The following is a 15,512-nucleotide window of genomic DNA, read 5'->3' on the forward strand; positions in this document are numbered from 1 at the left end:
AACCCTGAGTTACCCTAGAACCTACTACTATATTCTACTAAAATGAAAATACTAAATACAAGAATCCTAACATGCTGATACTTTTGAGCATGTATTTGACTCCTAATAAAGCACTCTTCAGGATATCACCTGATGCCTTAATGCCATCTGGAAATACTTTGGCACTTACCAACTAGTTTTCCTATTATTACAGGTTGGTTAATGATCATCAGGGAGAGTTACATATTTTCTAATTTCAGCTTATATGTTTAGTATTTTTAATTGCATTATCAAATAGTTAATAAAATGGATTAATTTCTAACGGCAATAATTTACAGTACTATTTTCCCACACCTTAAGGACACAATGTATTAATTGTCTTCTAATGCTTCATTGTCCAATGGTCATGCTAGCTCTGTGGACCAGTATACTGAGAATGAACATACTGTCTCTGCTTCCCTCTCACGTTGTATAGTTTGAGGTTTTCTTTTCACTGTACAGGGCGTCTTGGTTAATAAACTAGAGGAACAAAGGAGACACATTTGATGGCTAAAATCCACCCCTTTCCATATTGAGACAAGTTTTCATGTATGTGGTCCAAGCTTTCTAAGGAGCCTGGGTAAACTTTGGAGTCCTGTTCTTCTGCCTCTTCCTCTCAAGTGTTGGTCTGGAGGTGTGCGCAACTATGTCCAGCTTTTCCTCATTTAGGCCAATAGTGTAGAACAGCTATTCTCAGACTACTTGTCATCTAGATGTTTTGGTCAAAAAACTATTATTCTGTTCTTTGGTAAACAGACAGATCACGACTTCAGCTTCTCATTAAGTGTAAAGGCCATTTGCTTAAAAGAGATCATTGCAGTTAACAAAAATGAAATTAAGATGGCCATGGAAGCAGACACTGGTGTACACCTCTAATATCAGGAACTGTCTGGAATTGCTACCTGGAAGACCTCCCATCTTCCAGGAGGATCTCTGAGTTCCAGGCAAGCCCATTGTACAGTTTCAGGACGTCAGAACTTCAGGTATTATCTATACAATTTTCAACTAGTTGGTTAAAGTCAATTTCCAAGTGTTTTGCACCATGTCAGGCTGTAGGATGCTTTAAAATAATATTTACAATAAGTTTCCATAATCTTGCTAGGATTATGGCAGCATAATACATTACTGCTAGACAATATAAAGTTAGTAACAATGATACAGAATGATCTGGTTTAAAATTTCCATTTACAAGTTATAGTCCTTAGTGTGCATTTAGTTGGTAGAAAGGCTTTCAACAGTCGAGGAGTAACACGCAGACGGCTCATTTTATTCACGTATAGTGTTCAGCATAAACCAGGACGACTCTGGTAACAGAACTTTGATGACTGCTTTATTCAACTCAGCTGTTCCAGGTGACATGGCTTCCAGCTGACCCAATGGCTTTTCTTCGGAGTGAACCATTCTGTTAGTGTTTCTTCTAAGAGTTACATAAAAATTGTAACCAGTCAGCTGAATTTTGAACTGCCATTCACAATAAGTTACTCAAAGGCTCTGAACATGAAACTGGACTCGTTTCCGCTGAATCTCGATCGGGCTGGGATGCTCTGCAGATGGTTGCAGCCCAGGCTGAGGGTCTGAAGCGCGCCAGCAGCTCCAGCAGTGAGGGGGAGGCTCCTGAAAGCAGTTGCCGCTGAGGTTGAGCCCCTGTAGACTGCGGCAGACTGGCACCTGGGCCAGGCCCTTGGGCAGAAAGTCTCTGCCACCGAGCCCTTTGTTCTTGGGCGGCAGCATGCGCAGGCCGCACCATGTCAGCAGCTCCATGATCGCGTGGCCTTTCACGCCCAGGAGCTGGAGGTGCGCGAATCCGCCGCCCAGAGCCCGAGGCAGCGACATCGACATCGGACCCTGGAATGGCAGCAGCAAGCACAGCAGCGCCTCCCAAGCGCCAAGCTGTCCCTCCTCTGGCGCATCCAGTTCTGATTCGGGCTCCTCAGACTCATCGCATCGGCCTCCTTGAGCATGTCCTCCTCCATCCTGCCCGATCAGAGTCTGCCACCATTTTTTCTTCTTGACAGTGTCCTTAGCCTTACACAAACTTTGTAATTTCATGATGCCCCATTTGTTGATTCTTGATCTTAGAGTATATACCTTTGGTGTTCTATTCAGAAAAAATTTCCCTGCGCCTATGTGTTCTAAGCTCTTCCCCTCTTTCTCTTCCAATAGTTTCAGCGTGTCTGGTTATATGTGAAGGGTATGATCCACTTGCACTTGAACTATGTACAAGGAGATAAGAATGAATCAATTTGCATTCTTCTGTATGCTGACTGCCAGTTGAAGCAGCACCATTTGTTGAAGATGTCATTCTTTTTCCACTGAATGTTTTTAGCTCCTTTGTCAAAAATCAAGTGACCATAGGTGTGTGGGTTCATTTCTGGGTCTTCAATTCTATTTCATTGATATACCTGCTTTGCTCTGTACCAATACCATTTGATTTTTATCATGGTTGCTCTGTAATACATCTTGAGCTTAGGGATGGTGATTCTTCTGAAAGTACTTTTATCGTTTAGAATGGTTTTTGATAATCTGGGGTTTTTTTGTTATTACAAATGAATTTGCAAATTGCTCCTTCTAAGTTTATAAAGAATTGAGTTAAATTTTTCTTGGGAATTGCCTTGAATCTGTAGATTGCTTTTGGCAAGATGATCATTTTTACTATGTTGACCCTTCCAATTCATAAGCATGGGAGATCTTTCCATCTTCTGAGCTCTTCTTTAATTTTCTTCTTCAGAGACTTGATGTTCTTGTCATACAGAAATTTTATTTACTTGGTTAGGGTCATATTACGGTATTTCATATTGTTTCTTACTATTGTGAAGGATGTCATTTCCCTAATTTCTTTCTAAGCATATTTATCCTCTGAATAGAATAAGGCTACTGATTTGTTTGAATAAATTTATATCATTCCACTTTGCTGAAGTTGTTTATCAGTTGTAGGAGTTCTCTGGTGGAATTTTTCAAGTCACGTAAGTACACTATCATATGATCTGCAAATAGTGATATTTTGACATCTTCTTTTCCAATTTCTATCCCTCTGACTTTCATTTGCTGTCCAATTGCTCTGGCTAGGGAGGGCTTCCAGTACTATATTGAATAAGTAGGGTGAGAGTGGAAAGCATTGTCTAGTTTCTGATTTTAGTGGGATTGTTTCAAGCTTCTCACCTGGCCTTGGTTCCAGTGGATTCCGTCGAATAAGAAAGGAGCTGCTACAGTTTTGACTCCTTTTGACAGATTTCTTGGAGCGTCTTATAAATTATATAGTATATCAGGATATTATAATTTTTCAGATGGACGTGTCACAGTGACCTCCTTTAATCAAAAAACAAATGAGGTAAATATTTCTGCCTCACCTGTGTGTTTAAAACCCCCATTTTTCTTTTTGTTGACCAATAAGGTAACTAATAGTATGATCTTATGCAATAATACACAAGTTTCTTGTCTACTTGCTGAATGCTGGAATAAAACCTATAAGTACGCTGTAGTTGTTAAGATTCCTACTTTGGTACCTGTTCCAGTAGAAGCTAATTCTGAAGAATTTCCCATTGCCCAGCTTTTCAGATATAAAAGAGATTTTGGAATTACAGCTGCTATTATAACTGCTATAGTAATATCTGCTGGTGCAGCAGTTACTGCTGGGATTGCCATGGCCAATCAAAACTGTAGCAGCTCCTTTCTTATTCGACAGAATCCACTGGAACCAAGGCCAGGTATTATCAATGCCAGTTTGATTATTCTTTTTATCCCAATTGACATTACCAAGAGGTGGTGAAAATTCAAATCCTGGAATAATATCTTGAGGGCGATTTCTAGGAGATTGGCATGGGGTATATACTGGTGGAAAGCCCTCATAGGGATAACAGAAAGGTAAAATCTTCCTATTAGTTGAAGATTTGTTAGCAACAATAGAAGAATCTTTTGGCTTAAATGGTCTTGTACCTTTATGAATCATAAGAAGTGTAGTTAAATTATATGTCTTAATATTATTATCATTATTTCTCGATCCCCATTGGAATCCCTTAACAACCTCTTGAAGGGTACTTAAAGCAGATTGTAAAGTACTAATTGATGCACCCTCAAAAGGATGTTTCCAATGTGCAATAACACTTTTACGGATCCAAATACAAGGGTCCGAGTCAGAAGAAAGAGTAAAACATAAGGTACCAGATATGATAAAATTGGTAGCATTATAAGACTGAGGGTTTTCCCCAAGAGGTGTTATACATGGAACATCTTGTGCACAGTTTGTTGAGAAAAACACTGGCAACACTGTAGAGTTGGCATGCACAGGTATAGGGACAGGCCAGGTTCTAACGATGGCCCATAATGGGATACTTTCAGTCTGTACAAACCACATTTCCATCAGTATTCCCAGAATCCATGGGTGGATCCTTTTCCGGGGTTGTCGTTTGTCCTTCATCTTGGTCTTTGATGATCCTCACCAATCTTGTTGGCACCCAAATGGGATTTTCTTTATCCTGTGGGAAAACACAAACAGCTCCCCTGCATCTGATTAACACGGGATCCGGGCCTTGCCATTTATTAGTCAATACATTCTTCCATCGTGCCTTATCAATGGGTGGTTTAGGCCATTGACCATGTCTTTCTGCCGCTGATTGGCCGTTATCATCCAAATTTAAAAAATTAAGTGTAAATAGAGCAAGGGATATCATAGTCTTAGGGGTAGAGGCAACTCCTTCTATTCCCCCTTTTTGTTTTAATAAATATTGTTTAAGGGTGCGATGCGCCCGTTCAACTATGTCTTGTCCTTGAGGATTATAGGGTAATCCTGTAAGATGTTTAACTTGCATATGTAGACAAAATTGTTGAAATTTGCTTGAGGTATAAGCTGGACCATTGTCTGTTTTCAGCAACAGTGGTTTCTCCCACATGTTCCAGGCCTCCAAGCAATGTTGAATGACATGGGAAGCTTTTTCACCCGAAAGGGGTGTAGCATGCATGACACCAGAATTAGTGTCTATAGACACATGGACATATTGTTGTTTTCCAAAAGATTGGACATGAGTCACATTCATTTGCCATATATCTAAAGGTCTTGATTCCCACATTAGGTTGAGAAATAAAGTCTGCACATTTACTGCATTTTAGGACTATATCTCGTGCTTCAGCACGAGAGATAGAAAATTTAAGCCTCAATGTAGTGGCAACACTAATAACTGAGCTATTTGATCTCTTGGTGAAATGGCAAAAATTTCTCGTGGGGAGGAACACATAGCTTTTATTTGTCCAGTAAAATCTTGATCAATAACTCTAGGATGTACTACTAAACCTTTTAAGGTAGAAGATGATCTTTTTAGTAATAGCCCTACAGTATCTTTTGGTAAGGGTCCTTTAAAATCTGCAGCGATAGGTTGACATCCCATCTGAGGTGTTAATACTGTTCTGGTGGTGGCACAGAGGTCCAGTCCTGCCGAACCTGTAGTGGCTCTGCTCGGGGATTCGGCGAATGGAGAGATACAGGAGACTGAACTGCCCCATACATTTGCGGGCCCTGGGGATGTGGGCCCCTCTGTCCATTTTTTGACTCTCGATAAGTTTGGGTAAGCAATCTTCTTTGCACATCTCTTAAAGATCTGCATTCATTAGCCCAATGTCTTCCCTTTCTGTACTTTGGACACATCACTGGAGTCTTGTCCTGTCTGAACTGAGTTATTTCCTGTCTACATTGTTTTTGTACATGTCCCCGTTTACCACATTTGTAACAGGTGATCTCTTTCTTCTTATGGGCAGCCAAAACAGCTGCTGCCAGACCTGCGCTGGAGAGCAGCCCACCTATCTCTCTGCATGCCTTCATCCAGGCCTGTAATCTTTTAGCCTTCTATGGGGTTATGGCGTTTCTATATACTCTAGTACATTGCTCATATATCAGCTGTTCTATAAGAGGCATAGCAGTTTCATGATCCCCAAATATTTTACCTGCTGCTTCCATCATGTGGGTGACAAAGTCTGAAAAAGGTTCAGTAGCTCCTTGTATTATTTTGTAAGATTTTCTCTGACCTCCCCTCTATTTGGCAGATTTTTCCATGCTTTTACTGCTGCCATATTAATCTGCTCATATACTGGCAAAGGAAAAACCAGTTGATTGTTAGACCACTGACCCTGCCCTGTTAACATGTCAAAGGTCCAAGCAGCTTGTCCTGCTGCCGCATTAGGGAGAGCTTGGGTTAGACAATAGTCATGCCAAATAGATTTTCATTCTAAGTATTGACCCATTGATAAACAGGCCTTTGTTACTTGCATCCAATCAGCAGGAGTCATAGTGCCTCAGATGTTTCGTTCCTGGGTTTCGGCACCAAATGTAGCGATCGCCGATCTCGCCAGCAAGAAAGACGCGCCACAACAGGATCCTTCTACAGGCGTTTATTGCAGGTTTGATTGCAGATGCGAAAGACCCCGAGCCCAGAAACCAGCCCCCCTTATATATGCTTAGGAGGACTGCGTCGCCACCTGATTGGTGCATTCTGTGCGCCCTAATTAGCATACTTGGAGTCACCATGATTCAGCAAAAACAGGCAGGCGTGCATGCGCACTTAGGTTGTTTATCTCAAAACTGGCTTTCTTCCCTAGGGTCTGAGCACCATCTTGTAATGGCGAATGCAGTGGCTTCCTACAGGCTACCAGTTTTCTGTATATTGCTTTTACTGTGTTTAATTATGGGCCTTGGATTCCTGATCTTTCCAAGACTTTTGACATGAAGGGGTATAGAATTTTGTCAAATGCTTTCTCAGGATCTAGAGAGATGATCTTGAAGTTTTTTTTCCTTTGGGTGCTTTATATAATGGATTATATTGATAGATTTCCATATATTGAACCATGTCAGCATCTCTAAGATGAAACCTACTTGATCATGGTGAATGATGGTTTTGACATGTTATTAGATTTGGTTTGCAAGAATTTTATTAAGTATTTTTTGCATCAATGTTCATGAGGGAAATTGATCTGAAGTTCTCTTTTTGTAGTATCTTTATTTGGTTTATGTTTGAGCGTAATTGTGGCTTCAAAGAACTAGTTGGGTGTTCTTTCCATTTCTATTTTGTGGAATAGTTTGTAGAATATAGGTAATAGGTTTTCTAGAATTCTATCAGATGTGACAGAATTCTACCCTGCACCCATCTGTTCCTGGGCTCCTTTTCTCTGGGAGGCTTTAGATTTCTTCTCCATAAGCTTATTGCATCCTGAGCTGAAACCACATGCTGCCCCCTTCACCTGAGCTTAGCCCAGCAGAGGAGGCAGCCAAACCAAATTTTTTTTCTCTCTGTTCTCCTGAGCATGTGTGTGCCGGCCGGAACCAGTGGCAGAGGTGGCAGAGGTGGCAGAGGTGGCAACTATCTCTAGCCAGAGAGCTGTGTGGGATTTCTGGCTCAAGGTCCCACATTTGGCACTGACAATGTGGGACTGACATCCACTCAAAGTCTTCAACAGCGACCCAACTGCATGGAAGCCACAGCAGGAAGGTGAGCCCCCTACAACTCTGGAAGCAAACAACATATTCTTTCCTGATGTGCTTTCAGTCAGTACCTTCACATGGATTCCACCATTCAGGAAGTACAACTGAAGCCTTCTGGCCAGAGCTATTACTGATATTGACCATAGGTCTCTCTAACCTTTGTCTAAATCCTGACAGCCTCCCAGGGCATTGGCAAAGACTCTTCATCCAACATTCTCCTTAAAACAAAAAGAAAAACCTGGTAACACAGCAGCCACATAAAAGCCACAATGACGGCTATCAGTTCTTAAATCTGTGGGAAGGCTTAATGCTTCTGAGCCTCTGTGGAATTTTCAAGTGCTGAAAGGCTGATGGAATTTTCCCATTGGACAAAGCATTTCTCCTATTTTCCATAATGGGTAATTCACCATCACATAAAAAATTTCCTCAGGCCAGGGAGATACGTACTTCACTAAAATCCCGTGGGATAAAAATATCCAAAAAAAAAAAAAAAAAAAAAAAAAAAAAAAAAAAAAAAAAAGCCTTCTTGAGCTTTCCTCATCAAAATCAGAGATACCCAAGAAAGAAAACCACCTTCTCATTATTTTGTGACGATCTTAGCTGAGATCCAGCAATGCATAGGGCTGTCCAAAACAGAACAGCCCGAGAACAACTCAGCTCCTAAGCCCCCTTAGTCAGACGAGCCCAAAGAGCAGGGTCCTAAAAGCCATCCTATCTCAGATCTCACAGCTCTTACCCTGCTACTAAGAAAAGTAAAATCCATCTGCCTACCCCTACCTCCTTGTGCTTTGACACTCAGTAAACCATATGCTCCTGCCCTCTCTCTCCCGCCCATTAATAAAGCAAAGTAGCTTCTACCTGCCTCTCCTCTTACTACATACCACCCTATCCAACCAGAGAGAGGTATTTCTCCTCCCCATTCTCCAAGCCTCAAAAATGTAAATTCTCCTCTTTCCCTGAGCCATAAAAATGAAAATCCAGCAGACAGAATCCAGTCAAATTCACTAGTCCCCTATCCCCAACCATCTACTACCCAACAACTTTGTAACTCTTAAAATTCCCTTACAAAATCAAATCATGCCTCCAGTACTACTCAGGAGTCCCATACTGAACCAGAACAAGTGCTCAAAAAATTCCCTGTTAATACCAAGTTCAGTAGAACTACTCAACTGGTGTCCATTGCAAGCCTCAGACTTTAAAAAAAAAAAAGAAGCTGTCTTATTCAGGGTTTTTATTCCTGCCCAAAACATCATGACCAAGAAGCAAGTTGGGGAGGAAAGGGTTTATTCAGCTCACACTTCCACACTGCTGTTTATCACTAAAGGAAGTCAGGACTGGAACTCAAGCATGTCAGAAAGCAGGAGCTGATGCAGAGGCCATGGAAGGATGTTATTTACTGGTTTGCTTCCCCTGGATTACTCAGCCTGCTTTCTTATAGAACCTAGGTCTACCAGCCCAGGGATGGCACCACGCACAGTGGGCTGGGCCAGGGATGGCTCCACCCACAATGGGCTGGGCCCTCCCCCCTTGATCACTAGTTGAGAAAATTCCTTACAGTTGATCTCATGGAGGCATTTCCTCAACTGAGGTTCCTTTCTCTGTGATAGCTCCAGTTTGTTGACACAAAACCAGCCAGTACAAAAACTCAGGCAGGCAGAGAAGGAAGATGGCAACTGGCAACTGATCCCTGAGCGCCATCTCCTAGGCATAGGGGGTACCTCTCACGAATTCATCACAAAACAGGTATATAGAAAGGAAGACCTGGATGGAGCTACTCACCTCATATGCCCTCTGGTGGCTCAATTAGCCAACTATCTTCTAGGGCGAGATAGCTTACAAGCCCTACATGTAGTTCCTACCACCCAACCAGAAAGAGGCCACATTAACATAGAAGATATTGTGCAAAAAGACCCTAAAAACCCTCTTCCAAATCACCCCTCAATTCTAGGGGCCACTGTTAGATTTAATCCTCCCTGCCTTGGTTGGCTCTCCAAAGAAGCCGTCTGGGTCACACAGTCGCCTCTATCAAGAGAGAAGTTTAGAGCCTTCACACACCTGATAAAAGAACAGCTATAACACATCCGCCCCTCACACATCCCTGCTAATGTTCCTGTTAGCAGTAGACCTCTATTATAATAAATAAACTAAAAGCACCCAAAGCTTAGCCAATCATCCCTTTTTCCCAGACGTTGTCTTCCTACAACAGGTTTTTTAATCTCAGGCTTATCCTGTAAAATCAGATGACAGTTTTACTCATCCACTTTCTACCATGACAATAAAGACCCTAAACTCATGGACCATTTCTTTTCATCTGGACTTGCCACTGGGAACTGGAAGAAAGCCTTTTGCTCAAGAAGGCTTCTCTGTGTTCTTAGCAAGGGCTACTATTAAACACAAGCCTACAGCCAAGGGCAGTGGGGCCAGCTGGGATTTCATCTCTTCTCCCTCTGCCCAGGGCAGGGCCGCACCCATGGGCCCTCATTTCATTCTCACCTCTTTGGCAGCACCCAGTGGCACCAGGGTGTCTAAGAGCCTGGGAACCTTACAGTTCTGGCTGCCTGTTCCCAGGCCACAGACTTTGCTTTTCCACCCCCTGAGAAGTTTTCTGGCTTCTTCCCACATCCAGACACCTGCCTGGCAGGAGCATGGGGTTAGCAATATCCAAGTTCCCTCATCCTGCCAAGCAAACTTTCCCTGTGGCAGAGCAGACTAGGACCTCCCACCCACGACTAACCCAATAACTGCTTCTTACTCCCTAAGGCCCTGACTGCTATCAAGACTCTATCCTTTCCTTCTTTGAAGATGGGCTTTCATCTTCTTCCCTTCGACATTTAGGGTTTACCAGCCAAGAAAAAAAAAATGTGGGGAAAGCTGACCTGTCTGCTAGAGCATACAGCCATAGCTCAGGAGAACAGGAGCCTTCCCCCTGCACCTAGGCCAGACAAAGACAATGGAAGAACACATCTGAGACCCAAAAGTTTTCAGGCTTTGTTTAAATGCTTGTTCTCTTTAACAAGAACACCTAAGACAATGTTCCTGCTTCTCAGCTCCAATATCTTCATGGCTCTTCATTAAAATATTTATTACAATTTTCTCCCTAATGTTCCTGATTTATGTCCAAAACTTTTCTGTTTGTTAATCTAATCTAACAGGCAAAACCAACTATACTGATAATCATTATTAAATCCTTAATCAACAACCAGTTTCCTTTTACAGACAAGCTGTTACTGCCTATATCAGATACATAATTAACATAATATTATCTTTCTCAGCCATCCAAAGCAGACTTAAAGGATGTCTTTCAGGATAAAATACCTCTAACACCCTTGCTTTTCTAGGATCATAACAACAGAACATAAGGTGCTCTCAAGCAAACCATCACAGGCTCAATACGAGCTGCCCACCCTATGCATACACTGTAGGTTCTGCTCCTCTGTTATGATCACCCTACAGGTTTATCTACAGCACCGCTCCCACAGACCGAGATGAGACTATATGCCATCTCCTCAGACCTGCCTGGGACAACAAAGCTGCCTTCCTCCAGACACCCCATCTGACTAAAGCCTCCTGAGACCCACAGAGGACAGACTTGGGACCTTCCAGCTGCAGATGAACTTTCTCCCCAAAGCCAAATAGCAACTGAACTTGGGGAAGTTACATGATAGCAAGGAACACATGATGTCTAGCCAAATTAATCAAATGTTGTTTAATACCGGTGTTAAACTGTATAACCCATGGAACAACTACATAGTTCAAAGAGCCTTTGTCCTCCAACCCCCACCCTCACTCCTCATTACCCCTCCAGTTTTAGTTTTGCTACTCCTCTGGCCTGTTTGGTGGTTTCTATTTGTTATTTCAATCCCACCCACTTTTCAGAGTTACTATTGCCAGAGGCCTGATAACACCTGACACTTGGGGCAATTGAGGAGCAAGCCAAAACTTTGGACCGTTTAGCATTTTCTTGACTTAAGAAATAGTGGAGAATTTCGGGTTAACTGACATCTTTATATAAAAAGTAGTAACCACATCCTATATTGCAATATTAATTTCTGCTTAATTTTCTTTTATAATTCGTATTTTGAGAGGTTGAAAATTTTGCCTACTCCTCTGCTACTTGAAAATAGTCTACTTGCTTTAAGCAACTGAAGGATAATATATGAATAATGTAATAAAATGATTGGTATAATTTCACAGCTTTTCTTGCATTATGTAATATCTTATAGACATACTACATTCTGTGATTTTTATATTTCATAATGATCTCAGTATTTCTTTCATTTCATGTACACATTCTGTGTTTTTTCATTTCCTAGGACTCTCCTGTCCATTCTTGGTTCATACAAATAACAGACCTGAGTGAGTGAATGCTGTCCAAAAGGAGACCCAACTCCGGTCTCTCATCAGAAAGGATATGGACCAGGTATAGAAACTTTGCTGAGAATTACATAATTACTAATTAAATAATGTCAAATCAAAACCAAGACTGAAGACTCAATTCATGTAGAAATGGTAAGGAGAGAGAATACAATATCCCGTTTCAAATCTTAGCGTGCCAGGCATGAACTGCAATATTACACATGACACAGTAGATTAAGCAAAACTAAACCATTAAAAATGACTAATATATATATATGGAAAACGTGTGTATGTGTGTGTGCAAAATCTTAAAATACAGAGTAGAAGAGAGAGTGCCCTAAAGATACTCAGAAAAACTATCTAATACAACAATTACCATTTTTTCCCTAAAGAACAGTCCTCATTAGAACACGCCCTTTCCAGATTGTATCTGCTTGGATGGATCAGTCTAAGTCATGGAGGAAGGAAACTTTTATCACATAAGTTTGGGTATGTTGTACCTTTATTTTCATTAAAATCTAAAAATATATCTAATTTCTGTCTTTATTTCATCAGTGAATAAATAATCTAGTAGAGCGCTGTTTAGCTTCCAGGTGTACATCAGCTTCTTGTTGTTGTTGTTGTTGTGTGTGTGTGTGTGTGTGTGTGTGTGTGTGTGTGTGTGTGTGTGTTTTGTTGTTATTGAAGATCAGAATTCTTTAATGCATTGTGTATTCAGACTTCTGGCTGTAGTTCAGCAGACAGCTTCTTTAGGTATGCCCATGGTCTATGTTATGTAAAATCTGTTTTGACCATCATAGATTGGTCAATAAAGTTCTGCTCAGCAAATTAGCTGTGCAAAAGCATATATGGCAGGACCTCCAAACTCAGACGGGGGTGGGTTAGAAAGAACAGAGGCAGATTAGAAAAGGACCAGAAGGACAAGAGCTGTGGAGGAGAATTACAGTGAGATAATGATGAGAGAGAATCCACTAGGACACACATGGACCAGGGGAGTAAGCTCAGGCCAGATGCAGGTAAAGGGCATAGGTCTGTGTATTAGTAGCCTAGACAAGTTAGAATAGCTCAGAATACAATAGCATGCCCAGTTTAGACTTGCAACTTTTTATTAAAAATACAAGGGGCTATCCCTGGCTGGAGCAGAGCATAGAAATACTAACATTTACTTGGCAGCAAAAGGGGTGAAGAACTTCCCCAAAAGAATTAGTACTTTAGAAATGAGCTTTGGGGTTCTATAGGTTGGCCACAGCCCCTGTTCTCTGATTTCCTTTCAGAGTAAGAACTTTTTCCCATACCACCAGGCTGTCTTATTCTGATGCCATGTCTTTCCCTCCTTGATAGTCTATACCCTTTTGGGGCTGTGAGTCAAAATGCACCCTTCCTGCCATAGGCTTCTGTGTCAGGATATTTTATCACAGAATAAGAAGAAATAACACACATATGATTCCCAGTTTGGAGTCTATCCTAGTGTATTTATGTTATCAGCAAATACGCTGAGATGGACATTTGGGAGTTTTATTTTGGATATTTGCAGGAAAGAAGCAAGCTACCTATGCTGTCCATCATTCCTTCTGGAACAGTACCTTATCCAAGTAGCTTCATTTTACTGTTCATTGTTTATTTTTTGTGAGAAGGATACTTTGTGTATGGGGTGTTGACTGTATGCATGAATGTAAATATTTAGGAGAAGAAGAGTGTGGAACCACGAACCTACGAACAAACACACCCAGAGACTTAAACATTTACACAGAGAGAGAGACATAGATGCAGACACAGACACACAGACACACACACAGAAGTCAGAACAGTGAATCATGTCTCCTCTATCACTCTCTACTTCCTCCATTGAGGCAGAAACTTTTTCTAAACCTGGACATCATGTTTTCTCAGGTAAACTGGACTAGCAAGCACCAGTTATTCTGTCTCTGTCAAAATAGGAGCTAGAATGGAGGTGCTAGCAGGATGCCACACTTGGTACACGGGTGCTGAGAAGCCAGTGTTGGCCCTCCTGATTGTCCTTACTCTGCTGAGCCACCACACCAGTCCATGACTTTTTCACTGAATATTTTCATCCCCTTCAGCAGTTTCTAGGGCTTTCACATAATGAGTTGGGGGACTCCTCAGAATACAATTGTTTGTGCTTCCTTCTCTTTAAGATAAGACCCAAAAACTATCTATTTTTCTGTTCTTATTCTAGACATATATTCAGAATGGATTTCCTACTAAAACCCTTGGTTGGCATTCAGTACATATGAAATTTTCTGGCGTGGGCACTGTTATAAAGTATCGTATAGTGCATATCCTAAAAATCTGGCAGTCAGCTGCTTATGAGGCAGGCTCCACCCACATCAGCTTCTGCATACCAACTATAATAGTCACTCTTCGGAGTCCTGTGCTCCTTTCTCATTTTCTACCCGAGAAAGGGTCACAATGTCACCTCACTATGCAAAAACATTTATTCCATTCCACACTGCAATTTCCTTCAATTAGATAATTTTGATGCAGTGTGGAGGGATTTCGTGGACACCTAAAAACATTAATTCACTCTCCATGGAATGCAGTGAAGAGTTAGCTCATTTGTGAGTACCAGAGCCTTTGAAAACTTTGATTCTACTTCAGTTATAAAAATGCATTTCGGGATAGATGTTGTAATGCTGGAGCATAACATACTCTGGATTATTCAACTCATAAACATCATATTGTTGCTTTTGTGTAATCTACAGATTGCAGCTCATTGTTTATTAGCAACTGCATGTATAGCACATGAACATTAAAATCAGAGTTTAAAAATGTCCACTTGTACTGCCAGCTCCTAAGGTTGAGAGACTGGTGAGTGAGAGATCTGGGCAGCCGGAGAGCAGAGAGATCTCTGCAGAGTGTGTACGTGGGACGCACCCTCCGACCTGTCTGATCCGGGGACCAGGAACAGAACTTTGGAACCTCTGTTCCCACCCGGCAACCCTGAGGCATAAAACAGGGCTGGGCCCATCTGTTACCTGGACCAGTGGAGATCCAGGGACACAGACCAGATACGAGGGAAAGGCAAGAACATATCACTGACAACAAAATGACAAGAGGAAAGCGAAAGAGTATATCCCAAGGAAACCAAGAAAACCTGGAACACCAGAACCCAGCTCTCCCATAACAGCAAACATCGGAATTCCAAACACTCCAGAAAAAGAAGATGCAGACCTGAAATCATACCTCAAGATGCTGATAGAGATACTTAAACAAGAACAGGAGGAAAAGCAAAAAGATTCAGAAGCTTTTAAAGAGGAAACAAGAAAAACACTCAAAGACTCAAAGAACTAGAGGAAAACAGAACCAAAGAAATAAAGGAATGGAAGAGAGAAATTAAAACGGAAATTGACACAATAAAGAAAACACTGAAAGTGATAACCCTAGAGGCAGAACACTAAAAAAAGAAATCAGGAGTCACAGAAGCAAGCATTTCGAATAGATTACAAGATATTGAAGAGAGAATCTCGGGGGCAGAAGACAACATTGCAAACATAGACAAAACAGCAAGAGAAGATGCAAAAAACAAAAATCTCCTAACCCAAAATGTCCAGGAAATCCAAGACACAATGAGAAGACTGAACCTAAGGATAATAGGAATAGAAGAGGGAGAAGAGTATCAACTAAGAGGCACAGTAAATATCTTCAACAAAATCGT

This window comes from Micromys minutus (genome assembly GCF_963924665.1).
Source record: "Micromys minutus genome assembly, chromosome: 10".
In the NCBI taxonomy this organism is placed as follows: Eukaryota; Metazoa; Chordata; class Mammalia; order Rodentia; family Muridae; genus Micromys; species Micromys minutus.